The 26,939-nt window shown below is 39.2% G+C and overlaps 1 long non-coding RNA gene and 1 other non-coding gene across 2 annotated transcripts in view; both read left to right on the forward strand.

The window, feature by feature from the left end:
* LOC113256511 (uncharacterized) overlaps nucleotides 1-26,939 on the forward strand; it is a 640,192-nt gene that overhangs the window by 346,378 nt on the left and 266,875 nt on the right. The window lies entirely within an intron of this gene.
* TRNAS-ACU (transfer RNA serine (anticodon ACU)) lies at nucleotides 14,290-14,362 on the forward strand. The gene has a single exon. It is a non-coding gene; the product is annotated as a tRNA-Ser (tRNA).

The raw sequence follows: 26,939 nt of genomic DNA on the forward strand, positions 1-26,939 counted from the left end.
GACGTACCTTGGACATACATGGAATAAACTCCTATGTTCTCTGTGTGGGATTCAAGCTGGACTGGAGTCTTGTTCACCCTTCTCATCCTTTTGCTTCCATATATCCTTTGCTACAGACTAATGAACATCCTGCTGTTCTTTGTTCTTGCCCCATGATTCCTCACCTTTGGTCTGTATTGAGGCTGTTTGTTCTTTAGAAAGACTACCTCCTCCATCTCCACAGTGAATCTGGTCCTCATTCTGATGTTGCCTTCTCTACCAAGGCCTCACTGACCTGGTCTCTCCTCTAGTGCCAAGCGGCTCTCTTAATATTGTCTCCACTTCCGCCAAACCCTGTATGTCCTTCCCTCCATGTGTATCGTGGGGTGCAGAGGAGCAGAGAGTTGGCTCCGGGCTGACTTGAGACTCCTATGCTGGTGTGCTGGCCTCTTGGATCCACCTCTGACACCAAATGGCTCCTTCTCTTTGGAGTCGATCATGTTCTTATATTATGATCACGCCTTTTCTCCTGTACTGTATGTAAGTCTCCATTCGTTAACTTAAGAAACAGTGATAGAACCTACAAATTTCCAGGCACGTGCTAGGTGGGGGACTTACAGTGATATGTAAAGCAATATGATCCTTGTCCCAGGGAGCTAAAGGCCTAAAGGAAACTGAAGAAACCTTTGAAGGAAGCCATTAACTTTGGTATTCCCATCAACAATTTTATACACAGACATACACAAGGAATGTGTAATAGCCATTGGTTTACCAATAAGACTGCCTTATGTTTTGAGGTCTCCCTTCTTTGGAGATGACTTATACACCTTCCTGAAAGGGTTGTTGTAAGGGGTCAACATACTACATACAAGGGCTCTTAATGTCTAGCATCAAATTAGTTTTCAGTGTATGTCAACAGTGGTAGTTGGAGGGGAGGAGCCATTACACAGTAAAGCCTGCACATAGGCTCTCTAAGAAAAGGCAAGATTCAGATTTGCTCGAGACCACCTGGGTTCAGACTCCTAGTACAAAGTATCAGTACCTAGTTCCAAGTGCCAGGGCTGTGATTACAAACAAATTTGGAGGGAAACACTCAATAAACCAGAGCAGGAGCTACAGAAGGAGCTGAAGGTGTGCAGAAAAAAACAAGCCGCCATAGGCAGAGCCCAAGTCAACCCAGAAAATTCATGAATGTTCCACTAAGATTCTTCCCATGCAATATTTTTTGGCTCACTCTAGAACTGAACGAGGAACACAGGATTATATAGGTTGTCAACATATACTCACAGTATGGAGTATGTTTTGGGTATGTAACACCAGAAACCTGATTTAAGGATGGTCCTGGGTGCAGCCTATGTCTTAGAGACTCTTCTTCCCATCCTGAGAGAATTTAAGACCAATACACAAACATAAGGACTAATCTTTTTTTCTTGATCAGAACAATTTAACCTGTAACTTGGGAAAGATAGTGGTAATAACTCTACCTCCTCTAATTTGGATGTCCAAAAAGTGTTAGTTTGGGGGATGCCCTGGGTCTTTCATCTTGGATGTGCAGACTCCCTATCCTGGCTTTCAGAGAGAGTCTGGCTCCACAGAAGCCCGTGGGTAACTTTCATGCTGTCCCTCTTCAAGAGTGAGAGACTGAATGTCCTCAATAAGAATCACTGCTTTCTCTTTGAGTATCTATTCTGTATGACCAGCAGTGGGTAGATACTTTACATCTTATTAGCTTATTCTGAGAAGAACCCTAAGAGGTGGGTTTACTTTTCCTGTTTAGCATGTGATGAGTCTGAGGTCCATTGAGATCAGATGTCTTGCCCAGAGGACATCCAGGTTGATCTGATGCCCAAGCTAGCTCCCTTTTTACTCGCTCACACTGCCTCTCAAGATGTTGTGTTCAAAGTGTTTGGTTAGGCTCATCTGACATGGTGTCTACTAGCTTATCAGCTGGAATTCTGTTTATTGGCTCTTCAGTACAATGACTGATGTTCTAAAGGTGACTCTAACCCCTTGCTCTGTCCTGACAAGGACAGAAATATGAGAGAGTCCTGACCAGTGAGCAGTCTGAATGTTAGAGTACAAGGAGGGGCTCTGAATCTCCTCCCACCACTCTTCTGTACCACAGTGCCATCTGGATTTGTCTGTTTGTTCCCTCATTTGTAACCCCCTCTCCCACCAGACTAAACTCCACAAGGCAGGGGCCATAACTGTGGTGTTCATCCATCTATTCCTGGTGCCTAGCAACAAATATTTGTTGAATGAATGGATTCTATCTGAAATGGTAATCTATATGTAACACACATGATTTAAGTCTCTTTGCCTGAATATCTCAGCAGATAGTTCTGTCCTTTTTGACACGTCTCCTGGTTTGTATAATTTATTCATAGGGTTCTTCTTAGCCTGCTAATAAATTCCTATGGGACTTAGTCTTTTTATATGCTGTGGAATCCACCACCATAAAGTGTTCATAAGAAACGACTTTAGAAAATATTGTTTGGGGTTATGCTGATTATGAATTTCTGAATACTTATGTCTGGGCTTCTCTTTGTCTCCGAATATACAATGTGGGATATTGGCATCTCTTTGTATTAGGACATGCACAGAATCTGATTTTCAAAAAATGGTTGGGAGGTAACAGAAGAGGGAAAGCTATCAGAAATCTGCACTCTCTGAAACACACTTCACATACCCAGGAGGTAAATTCCTGGCATGGATTTTAACAAACACATACATAACATTTGCACATTGTTTGCTTATGTGTCAGATGATATGATCCATGAATAGGGCTCTGCATCTGTTGTAGGCAGGAAATTCTAGCCCCATGTCTTGCTACTGCCGTGAAACCTGAGGTGCTTTTGTTTTTGTTTTTATCCCCTAACAAAATTGAGGGATACCTACATGCAACTGAGAAGTCAGTTTATTGGTGAGCTTGCAGCCACCCTACTTGATGGCCTCCCTCTACCCACCAGAGCAGAGCAGATGCCGAACAGGAGAAGGGCCTCTAGAGGGTTTATATCTACCAGTTTCTGACTTCTGCCAACTGACTTTGCAAGTGTTCTCAAAAGTCCTTCATTGCCTCTGTGGATATGAAGAAACCCTATACAGTTCAAGGGTTTGTGAAATCACGTGAAACAGGATTGAAAGCCATTCTGGCAAAGCAATTGCAGTTGGAATTAGCTATGTCACCAAGCCACATCCTGGCTTAAATGATGTTATTTATATCCAACCGCACTCGACAAGTCCCAAAGCCTTCTGTCAAGAGACAAAATCTGACCATAGCATTGACTCTTAACCCCTCTCCTTTGTGTGGGGACAAAAAGGATTGCTTTTCCAAACCTCTGCGTTTGAGCCCAGAAGGAGTACATTTCCCACAGGAAAATATCCCTAATATTGAAGTGGATGAAATCCTTGGGATTTCTGAATGTGGTGTACAAACATAGAGTTATGGATTAAGAGACAGAAAAAAGAGCGGTCCTTGCCTTCTTGTTCCTTGTTTCTTTTTCCTCTGGAAAAAGGAAACACAGGTATGTACACACCAATGAATAGCATTGCTAATGCTCCATGTTTTTAATCCTAAAACGGGAGAAAGAACAGCACGGATTGCCCAGGACCAGTGAGGGGCTCCATGAGAAGATGAATGTAGGGCTCTTAGCACAATCCCCGGCAGGTAATACGCTCCTGCCAGGTAGCCAGTGCTGCACCTCTCAGGTATCAGGGACGGTGTGAAAAGTATGTGTGCGTGCACACGTTAGGAGCATACACCGTAGAATCCAAAGGGTAGGATAGATGTCAGGAGACAGGACTTGGCACATCTGGATCATCCTCAGGTAGGCAATGGGTGCTGGAGTTCCAAACCAAAGTGCCTTTTCCATGACTGTTCATACATCACAGCACATGAGCTCCTATAATGCATTTGCTCTGAGGCCCCAAAGGTTCCATGTGGCCTCTTTAACTAGAGACTAAAAGTATAGTACTTGCATTTTAATGCCTCGATTTGCTGTTTGATGATTTTACTATTTGGCTTATATATATTTTGTACTTCGTGGGGTGTTTTTGTTTTTGTTTTTGTTGGTTTGTTTTAGCTTTGTTTTGTTTTAACCAGGTGGGGTGGAGGTAGATCTAGAACTTTTGTATTTTAGTGACCTGAAACCAGAAATTGTTTTTGAGTAGCAAATAAAAAATGCCTTTTTCTTACTACTGCTCTGAAAATAACATTGATTTGCCTTCTTAGTAATGAACCACTACACTCTCTAAATTTGTCAGACTTTTCAACCGCATCCCCCTATTGGAATACTGTATGGCTCGCTGGTGAGATACCAGCAGCTATTGTTTGGGCAGAATCACTGCCTTAATGATGCAAAAATCTTTGCCCCAGTCGCCTAATGCTGAAGAGGGTAAAAATTACTGCAGAGGGTCTGGGTCTGGGAGAGTAGCCAGAATAGCCTGCCAAGTACAAAATTGTTTGGAAGAATCAATGTTTAGCTAAAAAATTCATGCAAGGTTTTCATTTTGTTCCATTCTGTATCCATGTTTGTTCTAATATTTATAGTAAAATGTTTAAATTATTGCCCCACCCCCATTACACAAAAATTTTAAGTACAATTAAGTCCACAGTTTCACTGATTGCCAGATAGAAGAGATGGAAGAGCTTTATTTGAAACCGTAAGTCTTAAATTCTTAATCACCCCTTCACTCCATGTTCAAAGTAAACTGTGCCTCTATCTAAGAATAGATAGGGAAGGAACTTAAGTGTAGTTTTGGGAAAAAGTCAGGAGCATGTCCCTGAAGTATTGATAAGTTATATCCTGTCCCATGACTGCTGTTGACATCCTGGGGGAGAGCCCTATGTTAGGTTAAAACAGGAAAAAAACCCAGCCTTAGTTATGATTCACTTATTTAAAGACAGCCCCTGCCTCCAGGTCTCATTTAAGCTGTGACAATGAAAAATACAGATGTGTCTATACAGTAAAGGTTTGAATGACCTTTATCAGGCAACTTGCCTTGGATTGGATAAGCAGGGGATCTTCATTGTATTCAAAGGTGCTATTCCAACCCTCCTATGTGTAGGATGAAACAGCCTTAATACTGCCCAAGGTAACTTTATTCATTGAACAAATATATAGCCTACCATATGGTAGGTCCTAGGAATACCAGTAAACCAGTAACATTAATAAACTGTATAATCAGGACCTCTAGTCTGATGGAGCTCACATTCTAGAGTAGGGGAAAAGATGATAAAGAAGTGAACACATGAAATAATTTCAAAAAGTGATTATGTGCAACAAAGAAAAATCCCAAGCATGTAACTGAGTTTGCCTAATTTTGATTGGGAGGTCAAAGACAATCTCTCTAAGGAGGTATCATTTAAACCAAGATCTTAATAAGAAGGAACTGTGCATGTGACTATACAGAAGAAGGGCTCTCCAGGCAAAGGGAACCACTAGTGCAAAGGCCCTGAGGTAGAACCAGTTTAGGTGTTGTCTTTAAGGAGCCCATGAAAGCCATGGATCGTTGGCTGGATCCTTGAAGATTGTGACACAAGATCAAGTGGGGGAAGTAGGCAGGGAGCAGATGATGGCAGATCTTATTGCCATGGCAACAAGTTTGGCTTTTGTCATGACAGCAATTGGGAACCACTAAAGGAGTCTGAGCAAGAGAGACATGATATGAAGGGTTTCAGAAGATCATACTGACAGTTGTATAGTAGTAAGCTTTCAGGGCCGATTAGAAGACTCTTGCATTTGTCCAGGTGTGAGTAGTGGTGGCTTAGACTAAAGTGGCCACAGTGAGGAGGGAGAGAAGTGGCTGAGATAGAAATATGGACATGAAAGCAATCAGATGTCATGATGGATTCACAAGAGGAATCACATAATGCCTAGAGCAGTGCCATCCAGTAGAAATAGAGTATAGGCCATACCTATAACTAAGTTTCCTAGTTGCCACATTAAAAAAAAAAAAAAAAAGTAAAATCAATTTGGATAACACTCTAGTTCTATTGGCTTAAATAAAATGTATTTCAATATGTAATCAATATAAAAGTATTACTGAGAATTTTATATGTAGATATTTTCAAACTAAGTCTTTGAAATCTGGTATGCATTTTACATTTCTCAGTTCAGACCAGCTCCATCTTCCAGTGCTCAGGTATACTGCTCCGTAGGCTTGGTTGGCTTATCTCGGGGCATGCTGGAACCTGGTGTGGCACTCTGACCAGGACTTTGTCTCTTCTGGCAGCAGTTTTCTTCTTCCTAATAGGGAGGAAGGCTGACTCATGAAAACTCCTTCTCTTCTATCAATCTCTACATAAACTGTGTGAATATTTAGTCCTTGGGACAGTGGCCATGACCCTACCCTTACAGGGGCTGGGCTTCCACATCCAGAAGGGCATTTGGAAGATAAGGTCTTGGGGTCTCTCCTGTCTAGCCTTCTCTGGAACCTCCAGGTTTGTGGGCTCTTGCCACAGAGTCCGTAGTGGGCAAGAAATATCCATAGGAAAGAAAAAACCGGAAAGGACTTTAAACTGTGTGCTTGGACCAAGGGAAGGCAAATGACTCCATGGGATTTTTGTAAACAAAATGTTGGCATAAACTCAGCAAATTCACAAGAACACAAGAGAGCAGTATATACTCATATTGCGAGCAGCAATCTCATTTAACAATATGTCATATTTCATGTTAATTTTGTTAGTGTTAATTAACTTAATGTTAATTTTAATAGTCTTGCAGTTTTGTTCTTTTCGAATTTAAGTGTGTTGCTTTATAGTTCTATCAGAGCTATTTTGCTTTTATATATATCTAAGTATATGCGAAATGAGTAAGCAGATCTTGGGAGTGAAAATTTTTCTTTTAAAAGGAAGTCTTTAAATTCACCAACTTGAATGAACACTGTTCAAAGAGGTAAACAGTTTCCAGATGCCCCTGAAAGCACCTGCCATTGTTTGACCCTGTGCCCATGTGCTATGCCTTCACAGTTATAACTAAATGCCAACTGTATGGCTAGAGCAATTAACTACAGGCCTCAGGGAGGCTTTAGTTCTTAATCTGGATACACTGATAGGTACTTTAGTAGTACTTTAGTACTGTTTTGCCTTTGATGCCATGTTCACTTTTAATTCTTTAATATCCTCTCAAAAAATACTTTTAGCCCATAATTATAATGCAAAGTAAAGGTACTGTCTTTTGGCTACCTCAAGGATTTTGGAAAAGTTCTTAGAACTCTAACCACCTTTTGAAAAGAGTTATTTCTATGGGAATGTATTTCTGAGTTTTAACTTAAAGATTTTTAAACTAAAACTTAAGATATTTTAAGTGAATAACTTCCAAAATACAAAAGAATTTGCAAAATCTTTAAATTTTGTGTGTGCTTTATATATCTTCTATAAGGATCCTCTACAGAAAAGAATGGCTTAAATAATTTCAGCACCAAAGATGGTCCAGCTGTGGTCTCCATAACCTAAACTAGTGGTTCTCATCCTTGTGTGCATAAGGCACTCATGGAACTTGTTTAAAAATTCAAGCTCCATGGCTTGACTCCCATGAAAGTCTGCAGTTTACTCCCTCTCCAGGTGGGAAACAGTGCTAAACCTTGTGGGTCACACTGTCTGTTGGGATTGGACCAGCCACCTGTTTGGAGAGTACCTGGCCCTTCAGAATAACAGTGGCCATCATTACTGAGCCTCTACTTCAGGGCAGATTAACACATTGGATCCTTACAAGCTCATTAAATAATTGGCTAGTGTTTTATGCACGTTACAGATGAGGAAACAAAGGTTTAGAAGAAGCAAGCCCCTTATCCATTGTTAAACACCTAGTGATGAATAGAGCTGGGACATAAAGCCTTGTCTGATTCCTAGGCTGCTACTCCATCAGGTTGCTTGACAGGTAAGCATTCATGCAGGACCCCGAATCCCTGCTGAATCAACTGAGCTAACCTAAGGGCACCTTGGCTGCAGGTTATTTTGTTTCTAAACCTGTAATTTGGCCTGGCCACATGAAGACCGTTTGGTTCTGGCTTCACAATTTGCTCACTTGGATTCTCTTCACCCCTGATCATCCGTTGTCTTTCCTATATAGCCTCTGTTAGACTTGTCCTCAAATCCAAAGTCTCTGCCCTCCATTGTTTTTTGCATGAGTGAGCTTGACAAATGTTTTCATTTGAGAACGCAAGCTGCCTCCCTGCACTTGGTTTAATGTGAGCTCAGTAGAGTGGCATTGCTGGGTTTACATTAGTCATCAATGCTTGGAGCTCATGCTGGTCTAAGTAATTGTTATTTTTAGATTCAGACTAAAGCCACAAATTTAAGAGTCTTAAGACTTGGCTGCCTCAGGATGAAGGGCAGTCCACGAGGGTTAGGAGGCCCTTCCCAATAGTGGCAGGCTCTAAGTAGGGATGAAGGGCTATCGCTTTAGACACTACTCCTTTAGGAAAAGACAGGGAAGATAGAGGAAACCTTAACTAGAATTCAGTCTGGTGCTGCTAATAATCATCTTATCTGGCCTGTTGGCAACTCACATTGGATAATAGATCATGTTGGATAAATGGGTCTTAGCATGCCTGTGGAGGTCTCCTGATGGGCAGTGAGGGGTCTGTGAATAAGACAAACATCCAACTATGGATGCAGTCATGAAGATCTAGAAGCTAATTAGAAAATAAAAACACTCATCTAAATTAAAACCATGACAAAATCAGTCTCTGAGATATTTCCTTGTTGCTTGGTAAACTGGCTTTCTCCGCTACACTTTCCTCCTGTGGAGGAGCACTTCTCATGGAAGTACATGATTACTTCAATATCCTCATAAATGGTGTGTCTTTGAAAGGTGTGTTGGAGTGGAACATCAGATACGAACCATCTAGGCATGGACAGAAGAGACAGGTGTGCAGCAATAGCAACATGAGAGCCCACAGGAAGGATGATGAGCTTGGTGGGGACAAAAATACATGCACACAGGAGGTTTTCTTTGATTTTTACCATTTCCTGGCACTTTAAAGATACTTTTTTTTTCTTTTTGGTCCTGTGCTGGCTCAGTTTTCCTTAATCTTTAAGAAGAGGTTCTTTGCTGATCCAACTTATAAGCTTTTGTGATACAACTTGGGGGTTTAAAGTTGTGTGTGTGTGTGTGAGTGTGTGAGATATGCATGTGTGCATGCATAGAGATACACATATGTGCACATGCCCAATATGCATATGAGTGGTATGTCTGTACGTACAGATCTACACACGTGTGGATCATGTGACTTAGGGATCAAAGAGAATTTCTGGTGGACACTGGAAAGTAAGGGATTTAGAGAGGTTCTGGAGTAGTTGTGGAGTTTATGAATTTAAGACAAGAGGATCACTCTGGGTTATAAATTAGGGTTCTATTAATGTGCTGTGAGAGCTGTAAGACTGAAACTTTGCAGGTGCTTTGGCTAGTGGACTTGTGCCTCTCCAACCGTGACCCAGCGCTAGGACTGAGTCATGTGGGGCCCTACATCGTATTGGATTTACAGAAACATATGTTACTACCCCCACCCTTGATGCACACAGCCCCTCCCCAGGCATGCTACATACATTTTACTTAATTGTTGAATGTGATTGGCAGGTAGGATATGAGGGAAAGGGGAAGAATTCTCTGTAGAATCAAAACAAGTTGAAGTTGATTTTTCCAGAAAAACAAATTTCTTTTATAGGCATTCCCACAGACACCATCAGATGGAGGTGCTATCAGAAAGAGACAAGGAAAATGAATCGACTTGTCTATCCAGTCAGCTCCCTGCACATGGAGATTCTGCTCATGAGAATATTTTCTTTCCAACAAGTATCCCCATTTCAGAGAAAGGGACAAAAAAGAAATGAGCTGTGAGACTGTGCATTTTTGTTGCTAGTAAGAATGCATATTCTAGATCAGGAAATATTTTTGGATGAGTTGGTGTTTTGGCTTTGAGTTGGATATGTTCCATATAAAGGAATGTGGTGTGTGTGTGTGTGTGTGTGTGTGTGTGTGTGCGCGCGCGCGCGCGCGTGCACTCCTGCATCTTTTACTCAATACCCCACTCCTGGTATTCTACCTCCCAGGATATACTGATTGATCTCCAGTAGCAGGGCTGAGACCTGGTCATAGACCTAAGGACCGAGAGCTTTGTTGGATTACTAAGCTGGATTTTATGGATCTTCAAGAATCGTTTATAGAATAACTTAGTGGTAGATTAGAAATTGTGGCACTTTGTTTATAGCAGACTATTAGAATTGACCAACAGCAATCTTCTGAATTCAATCTTTAGATTTCCTCAAAACTGGATTTTGTACGTTTTGTATTTACTTATGTGGAAGTTTGCTTTGTGAGGACACAATATATTTAACAAACTGGGAAATAAAACAGTTCCTTTGTGTGACAGAAAAAAGTATTTTTGTGTGTGTACACCACACATGCCGTTCTAATTGCTTAGGGGGAACTATTTCTCTAAATATTTGAGGCAGGAACAAACTATAACAGCAGGGGGAAGAAACTCAATTGAGGGGTGCATGGCACCTTCTAAAAAGGGTGAGAAATCACTCTGTCAAACGAGAGGATTAAAGTTAAACAGGGATCAAAACTACATACTGCTTGGAAGAGCGGCTTACACTAGGAAATTGACTATCAGGCGGGGGGTATGAAAGTAAACTGTTCTGTGTAATTTCATCCTGCCACCAGGTAACTACAGTTGTAGTCAACATGCCAATAGCAACAAAGGGGGCTGTCTGCTGCACGCTCAGAAGAAGCCAGCTGATGAGCCATCTGGGTTCTTTCCAGCTCTTAGAACACCACTAGAATTCTGAAGGACAGCTACTTAAGAGCAGTGAAGTTCTTTGGTATCTACTAATATCAATTACTATAAAAAAAATTCCCTGAGAAACATAGGATGAATGAAAGCACCCTGTATATGGTGAAATTTAGGGGGAAAAAATGGCAGGCAAGTGGAGCGCTATAGTTAGAGTTCATAGTTGCCACAACTGGTAATGACCCATCAGCAAAAGATCTCTGTCCGTAGGGCTATTGAAGAGAGATACCCTGCCAAGGGTGTTTCCCACAGCTGCTGAAATTCTTTCGTACTCCACTTAAGAAAGCTTATTAGGTGTCTCTTGTAGGCATAATCTATAACTCTAATATTCAATAAGAATATTCTGCATTTTAACCGTCATTAGTGCTAATGACTTCAGGCCCTTCTCCCAGTGGGCTGAGACCCATCAGACTGTGGCCGTACTGCAGCTAAGTACCATCTTTCAAGATGGGGAGGGATCATTCTTTATGAAGCTTCTGTCTCTCCCAATGTGAGCTCCCACACTTTGTTTGGAATATAAATAGGGAAAGATGCATATGAGCTTATACTCAGATTGAGGAGATCCATAGATGTTTTTATTTACAGCTGGAGAGTCTTGGAAAATGTCATGATTCTACCCTTTTAGAAGTTATTTGTAGAAGCTTAGGCCAGGTAACTTCCCCAAAGATGACTAGTGGGTTAGACAATGGGCCAGATCTCTAACATGAGCTCCAAGCCTCGTGCTGAATCCTGTGATCAATTCTTGTGTTGACATCATTACGTTGGGCCATGAAGTTAACTTCTCAGTAGTCAGATCCTGTCTTGTATTAACACTGATTAAAACCTTTATCATAAGACAAATCTATTATGTGATCTGGTTAATTTATGCTACCTGCAATAGCAGACAAACAATCCAAGATTATCTCTTATTCATGTAAGGTCATCTGTAGTTAGGTGGTCCCTATAGCTATGCCATCAGGAATATATGACCTTCAGGGGTAGATAGAGATGGAGACGATACATTTTCTCATAAACCACTGATCAAACTGGCCACCTGGCCTTAACATTAGCATCTGGGGGAAGGGTGTGAGAATGCAGAAGGATGTACTGATGTCCGGTAAGCCTCCAATATGAAGTCTGGCATCTCTGAACAATGCCCTATACATGGTCTCTCAGGTCTAGAGGTAGCTGCTGTTCATTTGGAGACCTAAGAATTAAAAAAACTGTCAGCCTTCCCCTACTCATTGGTACCCATGGCAAGCAGGATAATTACAACAAGCACACGTACTAATTTCCTCTTTGGAAAGGGAAAGAATGGAGTCCCCTAGCAACAACTGGTCCCCAGTAATCTGAAATCTACCAGACATGGGAAAGCATCCCATCCTCCCAGGTAGGGGGGGTTCCTTGTTTAGGCTCTGTGAAAGAATTCCTTTGTTCACTGTTCTCCTGTGCCGCTGGCATCCGGAGACCCTCTGCGGGATTGCTGTTTTCTTCTTGGGCCATGACTGACGTAGACATGGGACATTGCCTCCTCAAGAGTAGCACAGGTTCCTCAGCCTACTTCCTGTCTGTGGGGGCTGGGTACAGGTCTGACAGCCATTTTAAGTCTCCAACAAACCAAGATTTTTTAGTCCCAACTGCCAGTATCTTTTGACAGTACATTTTCCTTAAGAACTAAGCAGGTTTCTGATACTTGCTTCCAGTATATTCCATGAGTCTGTAACTATACTATTTTTTTTTTTTAGCCAGAATTCTCAAACCTATTTTGTTTTTCTCATCCTTCTTTTCTTCCCAAATTAATGACTGCTATCTTGAGGCTATGGGGAACAAAATGTAGGAAAGTCACATCCCTGCCTCTTCCCTTTTCCCCAGGAAAGAGCCTAAGGTTTTTAATATATAGCTTTCATAAATCAGGGTGACAAAGATGAATAATTCAATAGAAACAAGACAAAGTATACAAGGAAGCATTCGCAAGCAGAAATGCAACTGGCCAGTAAGTATGAGAAAAAGCTGTTCATCACAAGTCTTAAAAGTTAAAATGAGCTACGTTTTCTACCTATTAGCTTAGTATAGGTTTAAGGTTTGATATATTTTAAGTAAAAATTGTATATATTTAAGATGTACAACAGGATGACTTGATATACCTATACATGGTTATTATGATAGCCAAGCTAATTAACACATCCTCTCATATATACTCTTTTTGTGGTGACAGCACCTGCTGAAATCTCTCAGCATATTTCCAATATTGAATACAATATTAACTGTAGTCATCATGCCTATAAATTAGATGTCTAGACTTACTCATTCTGTTACCCCTTAGTTGAGTCTTTGCTTTGAGTCATTTTATCTAGCTAAAAGGTCTAATTGGGCTTCTGGGGTGCAAGGCCTTGAATTTTAAGACACCATATATTTCCTTATATTTATTTTTGTAAGCTGGCTGGGACATCCCCAGCTCATCTTTCTAGTGACATCTTGCCATATGCAGCCAGTGGCAACTAACATATGCTAATCATCCGTTTTCAATATGGTAGGCACAGGGTCTGCCTATTAAGCCAGTGCAGACACAAAGCCACTAAATTTGCTGCCCTGAAGAACATGGACCACCATCTTTCTATCCTCTGATAACCATTTCCTTGCTGCCTGCTGCTCAACAGATACACTAATGGGTATATTTTATGGTTTTGTTATGATCACACCCTGCTTCTGGGTTCCAATTTTTCTATAAGAATAATGACAAAATTTCAGTAGTTTCATATAATACGAAGGCCAAATGGCCCTGCTCTCTCTAGTAGCTATGCTATCTGAAGTGTGATCTCTAAGTTCTCCACAGCAAATGTCTGAGTTTAGAAGAGTCACAGGGCACTTCCACTCACAGTCCGTGAGCCAGCACTAGACACAGGGGGGTCCATAGTGAAGCCTGAGAATATTGACATGTCTCTGCCATGCGCACTCACGTACTTCAGCAGCCAGCTGCTGTGATGGTGCTTTCTTATCAACCACTATGCACAAGTGTAGCCACAGCATCCAGATTCCTTCTGTTTTCCCCGATAACTCAGGACCATCCTCCCACTCCCCAGTTTTTGCCCCTAAATGCTTATCTGCTTCACTGTGGAGATGGTTGTGTAAAGGAGAGTGGTTAGGTTCGCAGTGGCAGGCAGGGATCTTCCTAGAAGTTCTGCAAATCCCCCACTTCTTGGATCTCACGCTTGTTCTGGGCGACTTCCTGTCCCTCCCCTCCTCTCTTTTACTTAGAGATAAACTCAGTTATTGCTTTTTCTTCTTCTCCTCTGCACACCTCCTCTCTCCCCCCCTCCGCCAACACAACTTGCTTTTCAGGGCTGGAACACTAGAGTGAAAGGCACTTTAGGGTTTCTCTTTATTTAATTTTTAAAAATAAGATTTTTTGGTTTTGTTTTTGCTACTAGTGATTTTAAGAGTAATGGAAGTTGATGTCAACTTAGAAAATACAGTAGTATATAAAGAACAGATCACCCATTATTTGATAAACTAAGAATGATCACTATTAGGGATGCCTGGCTGGCTCAGTTGGAAGAGCGTGTGACTACTGATCTCAGGGTTGTGAGTTCGAGCCCCATGTTGGCCATAGAGTTTACTTAAACAAAAATGATGATTATTAGCATTTGTGCTATTTCCCTCCTATCTTTTGTTTGAGGCCCTATCTATATATAATTGAAATCTTCTACTATAGATTATTCTGTGTCCAGCTTTCTTAACAGTGCATCCTGAACAGGACCTTGTTATTGGGTATTTCTATAAGCATAATAATTTCATTGCAATAAACAACATATCCTACAATGAACCATTTTAAAGCATATAACTCAGTGGTATTTAGTACATTCACATTGTTATGCGACTGTCCTCTCTAGTTCTAAAACAAAAGGAAACTACCTATTAAGCAGTTGCTCCTGAGCACCTGGAAACCACCAATAAGCTTTTTGTCTCTCTGAATTTACCTATTCTGGATATTTCATATAAATGGAAGCCTAGAACATGTCACGTTTTCTGTCTGGCTTCTGTTACTTTGCACAGTGTTTTCAAGGTTTGTCTCTGTTGTAGGATGTGTTAGTCATCCCTTTTTATGGCTAAAACATTCTGTGCTATGGATATAATACATGTTTATCCATTTATCCGTTCATGGACACTTGGGTTGTTTCCACCTTTAGGTTATTGTGAACAGTGTCAGGAACAATAGTGAATACATTTTTGTTTAAATACCTGTTTGCAGTTATTTTGGGTGTATGCCTACAAGTGGAATTTCTGGGTCTTATGGTAATTCTATGTTTAACTTTTTGAGGAACCATCAAGCTGTTTTCCATAGCAGCTGCATCATTTCACATACCCACCAATGTACAAGATTACCAATTTGCCACTTCCTTACCAATACATTTTTTAATTATTATTGTAACCATCCTAGTATGTGTGAAGTGATATCTCATTGTGGTTTTAATTTGTATTTCTCTAATAACTAATGATATTTTCATGTGCTTTTTGGCCATTTATGTATCCTGGCAGAAACTCAAGTCCTCTGTCCACTTTGTATTTGGATTTCTTCATGAGATTTGGAGTTCTTTATATATTATGGATATTAGACCCTTATAAGACATATTTTCTCCCATTCTGTGGGTTGTCTTCTTCATTTTTTGGTAGTATCCTTTGAAACATAAAAGTTTTAGATTTGTATAAAGCCCAATTTACATTTTTCTTGTGCTTTTGTTGTCATTGTTAGAATCCATATTAAAATCCTAGGTCATCAAGATTTAACCCTGTGTTTTCCTTTAGAAGATTTATAATTTAGCTCTTGCAAATAGGTCTTTAATGCATTTTGAGTTAACCATTTTATGTGGTGTGAGGTAGGGATTCAACTTCATTCTTTTGCATGTGTTAGTCTAGCTGTTCCAGTGACATTTGTTGAAGAGTCTCTTCTTTTTTCATTGGATGGTCTTGGCACTATTGTTGAAATCAATTAACCATTGCTGTATGGGATTGTTTCAGCACTCTTAACTCTATTCCATTAATCTATCTGGCTCTCATTATGTGAGCATCACACTGTTTTATTTATAGTAAGTTTTGAAATCAGGAAGGGTGAATCTCCCTTTTTTTCCTATTTTTTTAAGTGTAATTGACCTACAGTATTACGTTTCAGGAGTGTAATAGTGATTTGATTTTTATACACATTATAAAACTTTTGCCATGAGTCCAGCTATCATTTGTCACCATACATTTTTTTTTTTTACAGTATTGACTATATTCCTTATGCTATACATTACATCTCCACGTGGAGATGTAACTGGAAGACTGTACCTCTTTATCCCCTTCACCTATTTCATCTACCACCCCTCTCTATTCCTTCCCCCGTGACAACCATCAGTTTGTTCTTTTTATCTATGAGTCTGTTTCTGTTTTACTTGTTCTGCTGTTTAGATTCCACATAAGTGAGATAATATGCTATTTGTCTTGTTCTGTCTGACTTATTTTACTTAGTATAATACTCTCTAGGTTTATCCATGTTGTCACAATTGGCAAGATCTCATTCCTTTTTATGTCTAATATTCCATTATATATATGTATATAAATATATATGTATATAAATATATATATGTATATATATGTATATATATATGTGTATATATATATATATATATATATATATATAAATACACACACACACATATAAACACCACATACTTTTTTTTTTCCAAGTTTTTATTTAAATTCTAGTTAGTTAACATATAGTGTGATATTGGTTTCAGGAGTAGAACTCAGTGATCCATCACTTGCATACAACACCCAGTGCTCATCATAGCAAATGCGATCCTTAATACCCATCATGCACCTAGCCCATCCCCCACCCACCTCCCTCCATCAACCCAGTGTTAAGAGTCTCTTTTGGTTTCTCTCTCTCTCTCTTTCCCCACTTCCCATATGTTCATCTGTTTTGTTTCTTAAATTCCATAAATGAGTGAAATCATATGGTATTTGTCTTTCTCTGATTGATTTATTCTGCTTAGCATAATACACTCTATTCTACCTATGTTGTTGCAAATGGCAAGATTTCATTCTTTTTGATGACTGAGTAATATTCCTCTATCCTTATATAACTATATGTAGACATATAGTTCTATAACTATATGTAGACATAGTTATATAACTATACATAGATTATAGTGGAATATTACTATATTCTGATATACTAATATAACTATATACTAATATGACTATAGTTAAATAACTATAACTATAGTTCTATAGATATATATATGGATAAAGATATATACCACCTCTTCTTTATCCATTCATCAGTTGATGGACATTTGGGCTTTTTCCATATTTTGGCTGTTGTTGATAATGCTGCTGTAAACATCAGGGTGCATGTATCCCTTTGAATTTGTATTTTTGTATCCTTTAGCTAAATACCTACTAGTGCAATTACTGGATCATAGGGTAGTTCTATTTTTAACTTTTTGAGGAACCTCTATCCTGCTTTCCAGAGTGTCTGTACCTGTTTGCATTCCCACCAACAGTGCAAGAGGTTTCCCCTTTCTCCTCATCCTCTCCAGCACCTGTTGTTTCTCGTGTTATAATTTTAGCCATTTTGACAGGTGTGAGGTGGTATCTCATCATGGTTTTGATTTGTATTTCCCTGAATGATGAGTGATAGTGAACATCTTTTCGTTACACCACATCTTTTTTATTCTCTATCAGTGGACACTTAGGTTGCTTTCTATATGTTGGCTATTGTAAATAATGAGCACAGTGATGAATAGGTCTTTTTAAATTAGTGGTTTTGTTTTCTTTGGATGCTCAGAAGTAGAATCAGTGGATTATATGATAATCCTATTTTTAATTTTTCAAGGAGCCTCCATCCAATTTTCCAAAGTAGCTACACCAATGTTCATTTTCACCAATAGTGCATGAGGGTTAAAAAAGAAAAAAAAAAAAAAAAAAGAAAACCAAAAAAAAACAGTGCACAAGGATTCCCTTTACATCATTAGGGACACTTGTTATTTCTTGTCCTTTTGATAGTAGCCATTCTAACAGATACGAAGTGATATCATTGTGGTTTTGATTTGCATTTCCATAATGATTAATGATGTAGAGCATCTTTTCATGTGCCTATTGGCCATTGGCATGTCTTCTCTGGAAAAAATATCTATTCATGTCCTCTGCCCTTTGTATTTATTTTTTTATTATTTTTTTAAAAAGATTTTATTTGACAGAGAGCACAAGCAAGGAGAACAGCAGGCAGAGGGAAAGGAAGAAGCAGGCTCCCACAGAGTAGGGAGCCCGATGTGGAGCTGGGTCCCAGGACTCTGGATCATGACCTGCGCTGAAGGGAGACACTTAGCCAACTGAGCTACCCAGCTACCTCTGTCCCTTTTTAAATTGGATTTTTTAAAATATTGAGTTATGAGTTCCTTATATATTTTGACTATTGACCCCCTACTGGATATATCATTTGCAAATTTCTCCCATTCAATAGTTGTTTGTTTGTTTTTTTTTTTTTTAACAGTTTCCTTTGCTGTGCAAAAGCTTTGTAATTTGATATGGTCCCAGTTGTTTTTTTGCTTTTGTCAACCTAGCCCAAGGAGACCAATCCGAAAAGATATTACTAAGATTGATGTCAAAGAGCTTACTGCCTGTGGTTTTCTTCTAGGACTCTTAAGGTTTTAGGTCTTACATTTAAATCTTTATTCCATTTTGAATTTATTTTTGTGTATGATATAAGAAAGTGGTCCAATTTTATTTTGCATGTAGCTGTCCAGTTTTTCCAACACCATTTATTGAAGAAACTCTTTTCCTCGTATGTTTTGCCTCCTGTGTCATTGATTAACTGACCATATACATGTGGGTTTATTTCTGGGCTCTCTATTCCATTCCATTGATCTATGTGTTTGTTTTGCTAGTACCTTACTGTTTTGATTACTGTACCTTTATAATGAGGTTGGAAATCCAGGAGTGTGATACCTCCAGCTTCTTTCCCAAGACTGCTTTGGCTATTCAGGGTTTTTTGTTATTCCATACAAATTTTAGGATTATTTAATCTAGTTCTGTGGAAAATTCAGTTGGTATTTTGATAAGGATTACATTGAATCTGTAGATTGCTTTGGGTAATATGGACATTTTAACAATGTTCTTTCAGTTCATGAGCATGGTATATCTTTCCATTTATTTGTGTTGCTTCAATTTGTTTCACTGATGTTTTATGGTTTTCAGAATAAGGGTCTTTCACCTCCTTGGTTAAATAGATTTCTAAGTATTTTACTTTTTGATGCAGTGAGATTATAAATGGGTTTTTTATTTTCTCTTTCTGATAGTTTATTAGTGTGTAGAAACACAATAGGTCTATATATTTTGTATCCTGAGACTTTACTGAATGCCTTTATTCTAATAGTGTTTTGGCGGAGTCTTTAGGGTTTTATAGATAGATAGATAGTTAGAGTTCTGTCATCTGAATAGTGATCACTTTATTTCTTTACAATTTGGGTGATTTTTATTTCTCTTTCTTGTCTAATTGCTATGGTTAGGACTTTCAATACTCTATCGAATATGAGGTGGTTAGAGTAAGCATCCTTGTCTTTTAGAGGATCTTAGAGGAAAACCTTTCAGCTTTTCACTATTGAGTATGATGATAGCCGTTGGTGTGTCATATATGGCCTTTATTATGTTGAGATACCACTTTTTTCTTTTTCAAGATTATGTAAATACAATTCAATGTCTCCATGGCATTGTACTATATGTACATACCTCAATTTATTTTTCTGTTGTCTTAAGGTTGGAAAATAGATTCTTCCGTTCAGTTACCAAGTACTCCTTGTGAGCCACCACCAGCCATTGTTTCTTGTTTTTTGTTTGTTTGTTTGTTTTTGTCTTTTTTTAAAAATATGGTTGTAGGCAGGAAATACTCCCTACTAAAATTGAAAATGAAGAATGTTGATATACAAAACTTCATTAATAGAATGGTATGCAAATAAAACATTAAAACCCAAATTGAGAAGTGAGTGTATAGATAGAAAACATTTCTGTTTTTGCTGTCTAATAGTATGGGAAACTCTTCTCCAACTTCATTCAAATATACCACGTGCACACTCTGACACATTTTCTAGATTTGGCATAAGTTACATAATGAATAACTTTATCTCTGATAGGGAAAATAAACTGTACCATTCCATCTTATTGATAATGCAAATTCTAGTATTCTGGTTTGTCTGTACTTGTGTGAATTCTGAAGATGTATCAGAAGTGTGAATGGTTTTAGCGTAGTTCCTAAAAATTGAAGTTGGAATGAGATAATGGCATTCATTTGTAAATATAAAAAATTATTCCTCATACTCCTCATAATTAGGTGGTTTAAGACCTAGAAAGTCCTTTTAACAGTACCTGCCCCATAAGTCCTTAATAAATGTTAGTCACTTTTCCAAAAATTTCCCCAATTTCTATTCTGCCTTTGTTCCTTTACCAAGTATGACATAGTCCAAGCAGGGGTCAGGAATAAGAAAATGGGATTAAGAAGACCACTTCAATCCTGACCCCGGTGAAGTTTGTTTTCTCACCTCCCACAACTCCCATTTCTGTATTCAAAGCTATCTGAGAACTCCGAATGCTTTCTGACAACTGGTCCATTAATTTTAATATCTAGCTTTTGGTCTGAGAACAGTGTGATAAAAAAAACATTTAAGAAAATAGTTCACAGGGCCATTCCTCATAGACATTCCAGTTATGGGTAGCAGAATATGCCGTCCCCAAATACGGCCTTTGGCATTTTACACTGAAGGCAAGTGAGAAGCAGCAGATAACAAGAAAAGCTCTCTGCCTAAAAGCAGGATATAAATTTAGGCAGATGTATCCACTCCCCTCTCTACCAGAAGGAGACAAGTTAGTCACTGGAGAGAATTCTAGAATCCTTATCAGCCCAGAGATGGCACAAGAGGAATCTACATAATAAACCTTGACAAAACTAGCCCTTCACTACCGTTTGATTACCTAAATAGTTGCCTTCCTACAACTTGCTGCCCCTGGAAGCGCAAAGTCCTTTTCCTTTGTTTTTCACTGAAAATGTATTGCTCTTTTGTTAAGATGTTATATAAGGCCGTGTTCTAACCACTGCCTTGGGTTACTCATCACTGGGTACTCCAATGTGTTTGTGCAGTGCACAAGTTAATAAGCTTGTTTGTTTTTATCCTTGTTGGTCTCATTTTCTGTTAGGGCCAGTCAGAGACCCAAAGATGGGTTAAAGAAAAGGCTTTTTTTTCCCTTCCCCTAAATACACATGCCTTCAGGAGCTGTATTAGATTGTTCCAGGTTCTAGTATTTTCAGTTCATGATGGGTTCTTAGTGCTTCCTGATTATGATAAAGTAGAAAATATTCCAGTATCAACCAAACCCACAGGATGAATTGGGTAAGCCTAAGAGATGTTGCAAGGTCACTTTTCCTTTTGATTGGAAATAAAGAGACACAGGAATTATCTCCCCTGCAGGGCACCCTCATCAAGAGATAGAGCTCTCGCCTGCCTCCAGGAAGTATTGAGGTGGAATAGGCTGCTACGTTCAAGCCAATGTGGGATGGAGCAAAGGCAGCAAGGGGTGGAAGAACCACACTACCTCTCCTTCCATTCAGAGCGCTTTTCTCCAGATTGTTTCACTATGACACAGTTTTGTGGACTAATATCTTTAGGTATGCCAAAAACTAAAAAAAAAAAAAAAAAAAAAAAAATCCATTAATAACATTTTAATTGTACATAGGGACAAATCCCAAGTTAAACAGTCCTAGAACCAAACAGAATGATAGGCTGTGACCCACTGAATTGATTCCGTGACCCCTCATAATAAGTACCAGTCACCGGTTTGAAGAAGACTGCTGAGTGTCTAGAAATCTCCAACAGAAACTCAATCTACCTCAGGAGGAATAAATACAGTAGGCTTTGATCTCTCCAGCAAATGCTTTTTGTGTATTTGTGTTTTGTTCTGTCCCTGGAAGACTGTAAGTTACCTGAACTGATGTAGGGTATTGCAGGAGAAGTGTTTCTCAGTTTCCCTCACTTTTACTCCATTCTTTCTATGGCCTGGGTGCCCAGGTCTTTCTTCATCCATTGAACAAGAATTGATGAGTAATCTCCTCAAAGATGAAATACAGATATCTATAACGTTTGCCAGTACACTACCATAAACTTCATTTAGCTTGTCTGCAGGAGAGACAGCACCTTTTAGCCTCATCAGAGGCATTCTGTTATGCTTTCTGACAACAACCAATTTTCCAACCCCCCAACACCAGCAGGGTGTCCTACAATTCAATGCTGACGCTATCAACCTGCAGTTAACATTAGATCTCACAAATTAAGGGCTCAGTCCCATTAGACTTTTCCCCAACTTTAGATGCCAGTTGACTGTCCCAGGTTGTCACTGATGTTTCTGAACAACTGGCCATAAATTCAGAAGTTCTTAAACACCACCCCCCCTCAGGTTTGATAATTTATTAGAATTTTCAGAACTCAGAAAAGTTCTTTACTTTTTATTACCAGTTTATTATAAAGGATAGAACCTTACAACAGCCTAATATTTGGAAGAGAGGCCTAAGGCAAGGTTAGGGGGAAAGTATATAGAGCTTCCATTCCCTCTCTCCAGGTATGCCACTCTCCCAGCACCTTGATGTGTTCACTAACTTGGAAGCTCTCCAAACCCTGTCATTTAGGATTTTTTTTAATGAAGGTTTTGTTATGTAGGCATGATTGATTAAATCCTTGGCCATTGGTGATTGAACCCAGTCTTCAGCCTTCTCCCATCCCCAAAGGCCAGGGGTTGTGGCTGAAGCTCTAACTCTCTAATCATTCTTAGTCTTCTGGTGACCATCCCCCATCCTGAAGCTATCTAGGGGCCTCTAACTACCAGTCATCTCATTAGCATGTAACAGACAATCTTATCACTCCAGAGATTCCAAAGGTTTTAGAAGCTCTTTGCCAAAAACCAGGGACAAAGACCAAATATTTATTTTTGTTATATTACACATTGATTTTTTTTTTTCCCCAGGAAGATTTGTGAGCATCTGAGCTAGTGTCGAGGTGTCAGGAGAAGAGCTAGCTCCAGTTGCTCATTTTCTCCCCATCTCTTGCCCAGCTGCTTTGCACAGGATTGAAGTAAAGTCAGAGAAGGAACTGAACCAGAATTGGTTTAGTTCATCTTAATGTCCTTCCGATCAAAAACAAGGTGTGTCTAGAACCATTGGAATGTGAAAAATATTCCTGCTGAAGGCGAAATTGAGAATGGGTGAGGAAAAAATCACTAGGGGGTGAGAAAGCACTAGGAAGTTTTTGAAAAGTTGAGTTATAGCCTGTTATAGTTTCCTACCCTACAGTCCTGAAAGATTATGGAAATTTCAAATCATGCCCTTTCACTGCACAATGCTATACAGTTGTAGTAGCCTAGCCCTGTGTTTGAAACTATAAAGCAAGTACAGTGGTTAAAACAGTTGTCTGAATTCTTGACATTTCCCCCCCCCTTTAATGTGTATTTTCCTTCTGCCTGTAATTCTATAATTAAAAAAATGTTTTTATCATGACCTTTTGTCATATTCTTCTTTGTGTTATTCCTCCACTCACTTCCCCATCTCAATTCTCTCTGGTTGCCATGCAGTGATCTAGAGCTGCCTCTGAGTATATTCCCTTGTTTTGTATGTTTTAAACCCTTTCTGCCTCTGAAAAGACACATCATCTGTCATGACTAAGACCTTAAGAGTACTCTAGGCCGTGCCCCCCACTGTGTTTCCCCTCCAAAAACAGCTTTGTAGTCATGATACTCATTTTGATTTCCTAGGATTTTCATTCTAGTAGATTGAACTTTGTTTTCTTATACGGTTGCTTAAAAAAAAAAAAAAGTATTTTCATTTTAGGTTAACAGAAGAATTGTACAAGCCTTGCCCATATATCCTGTCACGGCCTCTCCTGCCCGCAGATCCCATAGTCATTAACCTCTTGGATTAGTTGCTACATGTGTTACAATTGATGAGCCAATATTGACATGTTATTAACTAAAGTCTGTAGTTTACATAAGGCTTTATTTGTATTACACATTCTGTGGGTTTTCACAAGTATATTACATTATATACCCATCATTACAGTATACAGAACTTTCTATAAAAGATTTATTCATCCATCCTGGAAAGAGAGACAGTGGGAGCCATTGTGGCAGGATGGGGGTGAGGCAGAGGGCGTGAGAGAATCCCAAGGAGATTCTGTGCTGAGCATCGAGCCCTACCCAGGGCTTGATCCCATGACCTTGAGGTCATGAGCGAGCCGAAACCAAGAGTTGGATGCCTAATCAACTGTGCCACCCAGGTGCATCCCGAATTGTTTTACTATTCTCAAAATCCTTGGTGTTCCACCTACTCCTCTTTCTTCCCCAGTTGCTGATCTTTTCATATTGGCTTTTTTTCATGTAGCAATATGCATTTGTTTCTTCCTTGTCTTTTTATGACTTGAGAGCTCATTTCTTTGTTATTGCCAAATAACATTCTAATGAATGGGTGTACCACAGTTTGCTTATTTAACATGGCCTCCTTTAATTGCAAAATCTTTGCAGTCTGGTTTTCTTTAGCATAACCAAGAGATTTATTATTCTGGATTACAATTACAACCCATTTATCTTGATGCCTATGAAAAGGCCTTGATTTTTTCATAACTCAGAATTCTGCAGGAAACAAATGAGAACTATAAATGTATCACCGTACTTCATCTTTGTTCCCCATCTGGTCTCACTCAAAGATTTACTTGAACATCAACAATATCCTAGACATCCTATAGAATGCTCTGATTTATTAGCCAAGGATCTCATTGGAAAGTATTATACAAGGTAGAGAACACTCTTCCGTGGTTTTCCTTTGGTAAATTGTCTTATTAAGAAAATGGACAAATTATAACACTGGATTTTTATGTTTATCTCGGATATGTATGTGTATCATATGCCTTCTTGCGTTTGTTTACTTGATATCTTGGTCCACTTGGGCTGCTGTAGTAAAATATCACAGGTGCCTTGTAAACAATGGAAATTTATTTTTCACAGTTCTGGAGGGTTGAAGTCCAAGATCAAGGTGCCGTGGTTGGATGAAGGCTCTTTTCTAGTTTGCGGACTTCTTCTTGTCCTCATGTGGTGGAAAAGGCAAGGGAGCTCTGTAGGATCTTCTTTATAAGACCACTACTCCCATTCTTGATGGCTCTATCTCATGCTCTTCCCGCATAATCACTTCCCACAGCCTCCACCTACTAATACTATCACCTTTGGGATTAGAATTTCAACATGAGATGAGTAGGAGCACAGACATTCAGACCATAGTGTTTGGCACATAGTCTCCCCATCAGCATACAGCTGGATGAAATCCAGGTGACCCATGTGAACTTGGCTGATTCTTGTCCCCTATCACCTTTCGGTGAAGCTCATTGGCTGTTGAGAAGATGGGGACAATCCTGATGACAGGTTTGTCCCTGAGTAACCCAGATAGGTCTGATCCCAGTCAGTTCTGAATGAACACAGGAAACACACTGTGAGGAGGGACATAGTGTAAGTTCTTAGAGGGTATTTTCTGTGTTTTCCACTTCACCCTCTTGCCCCAGAATCAAGGGGAGTACCTTCTGATGAAAGCTCCATGTGCATATTCAACTTATTAGAATAGGGCAGAATTTTTGGTATGGTGGATTTAAGAATGGATCTTATTTAAGTAGGGTTTGATTTATTCAGAGTGGCAAATTAGGGATGAGAAACCTCAGTTTAATCTCAATTCAGTTAAGATTACTGAAGACCTCATAGAGGCTAGAAGCCATGGTAGGCGCGTTAGATAGTAAGATGAATCCAAAATAGATTTCAGCCTCCAAGACTGTGCAGTTTTAGAAGGATTCAGTATACGTAGAGATCTAAGTTATGAGAAAATATGACTAGTGGTAAAAGAGTTGATAGGAGATGTTGAAACTTCTGAATTGGGAGTATCTTGTGGTGTGAGTACTTTGAGGGGAGAACTGAATACTTCTAGAGCAAGGCGTCTGAACCTTTGGGTGATGCCAACTGTACAGTGGTGGCAGCTGTCCCCATCTTTGCAGTATGAGTGTTAAGCATTGTCTCTGTGTTCTTCATTTTCCCATCTCATCAGGGTTTTCTCTTACTGGTTCTTTCCTCGTGCCTCTAATGTCCTCTATGTCTCTCTCTTTTTAAATTGGCCACTAAGAATTCAAGATTCAATATGTGTTGACTATATTGAATACATTTTTATGTTGTCTGTTCCTACTTCTTAAAGGCATGTGAAGTAGTTTGCATAACCCAATACTAAATTTTATTTAATGTATTTGAAGAAGTATTATGCTAAGTTCTTTGAGGCAGGAATGTGTCTCCTACTCACCACGTATCTAGAATAGTGCCTGGGATTTAGTTGGTGTCTCGAACCTGTGTTAGAAAGAGGTTTCAGGCCAGAAAAGCCAGAGTTTGTATTATCTCTTAGCTCTGTGGCAGTGGAAATTTTGCCCAATCATTTTTAATATGTCTTCTCACTTAAAACATGGGATTAATAATCGTGTTTCAAGGCTTATTTGTAAAAATCAGAGGAAGTGATGAGAAAACATTTAGAGCTATATAATATTTTAAGTATTGTATGTTGCCACTTGTTTGCATGAAATTCAGGAGGGTCTCAAAAGAATCAGATTCTTCAGGACAGTAAGAGGTTCCATCCAGCTTTTCCAGTTAACTGGGCTTGATCTATTTTTGAGGTTTCTTTAGGCTCTACAGTTTCACATTTCAGGCCATCTCATTACACCAAGCTCAAGATATGTCTCCTGTGAATCTTTCATTTGGTCCCATATTCCCAAACCTGTTACCTTTCTCTTCTCTTCACTATTGTGTACCTTAATACATGCTGGGAAAAGGTAAACTTTTTGCCTTTCTAACGTGACAGAGAACAAGGTCCTGTGGATTTATTTGTAAAATGGGTCATTTATGCAGCACACAGTTCAATGTTACATAAGGAATATCTGAAAACTCTTCAAATTTCAATCCATTTGCAGATTTATCCCCACATACCTTGTTAGGATCTTCTACGAAGTGAATATAAATGCCACCATCCTTGTAAGGGGCTACATGGGTGATGCAGCAGGTCAAGGAAATGCACATGGATGAGCCAGTTTCTCCAAATT

The sequence above is a fragment of the Ursus arctos genome, unplaced genomic scaffold (assembly GCF_023065955.2).
Source record: "Ursus arctos isolate Adak ecotype North America unplaced genomic scaffold, UrsArc2.0 scaffold_14, whole genome shotgun sequence".
Taxonomy (NCBI): Eukaryota; Metazoa; Chordata; class Mammalia; order Carnivora; family Ursidae; genus Ursus; species Ursus arctos.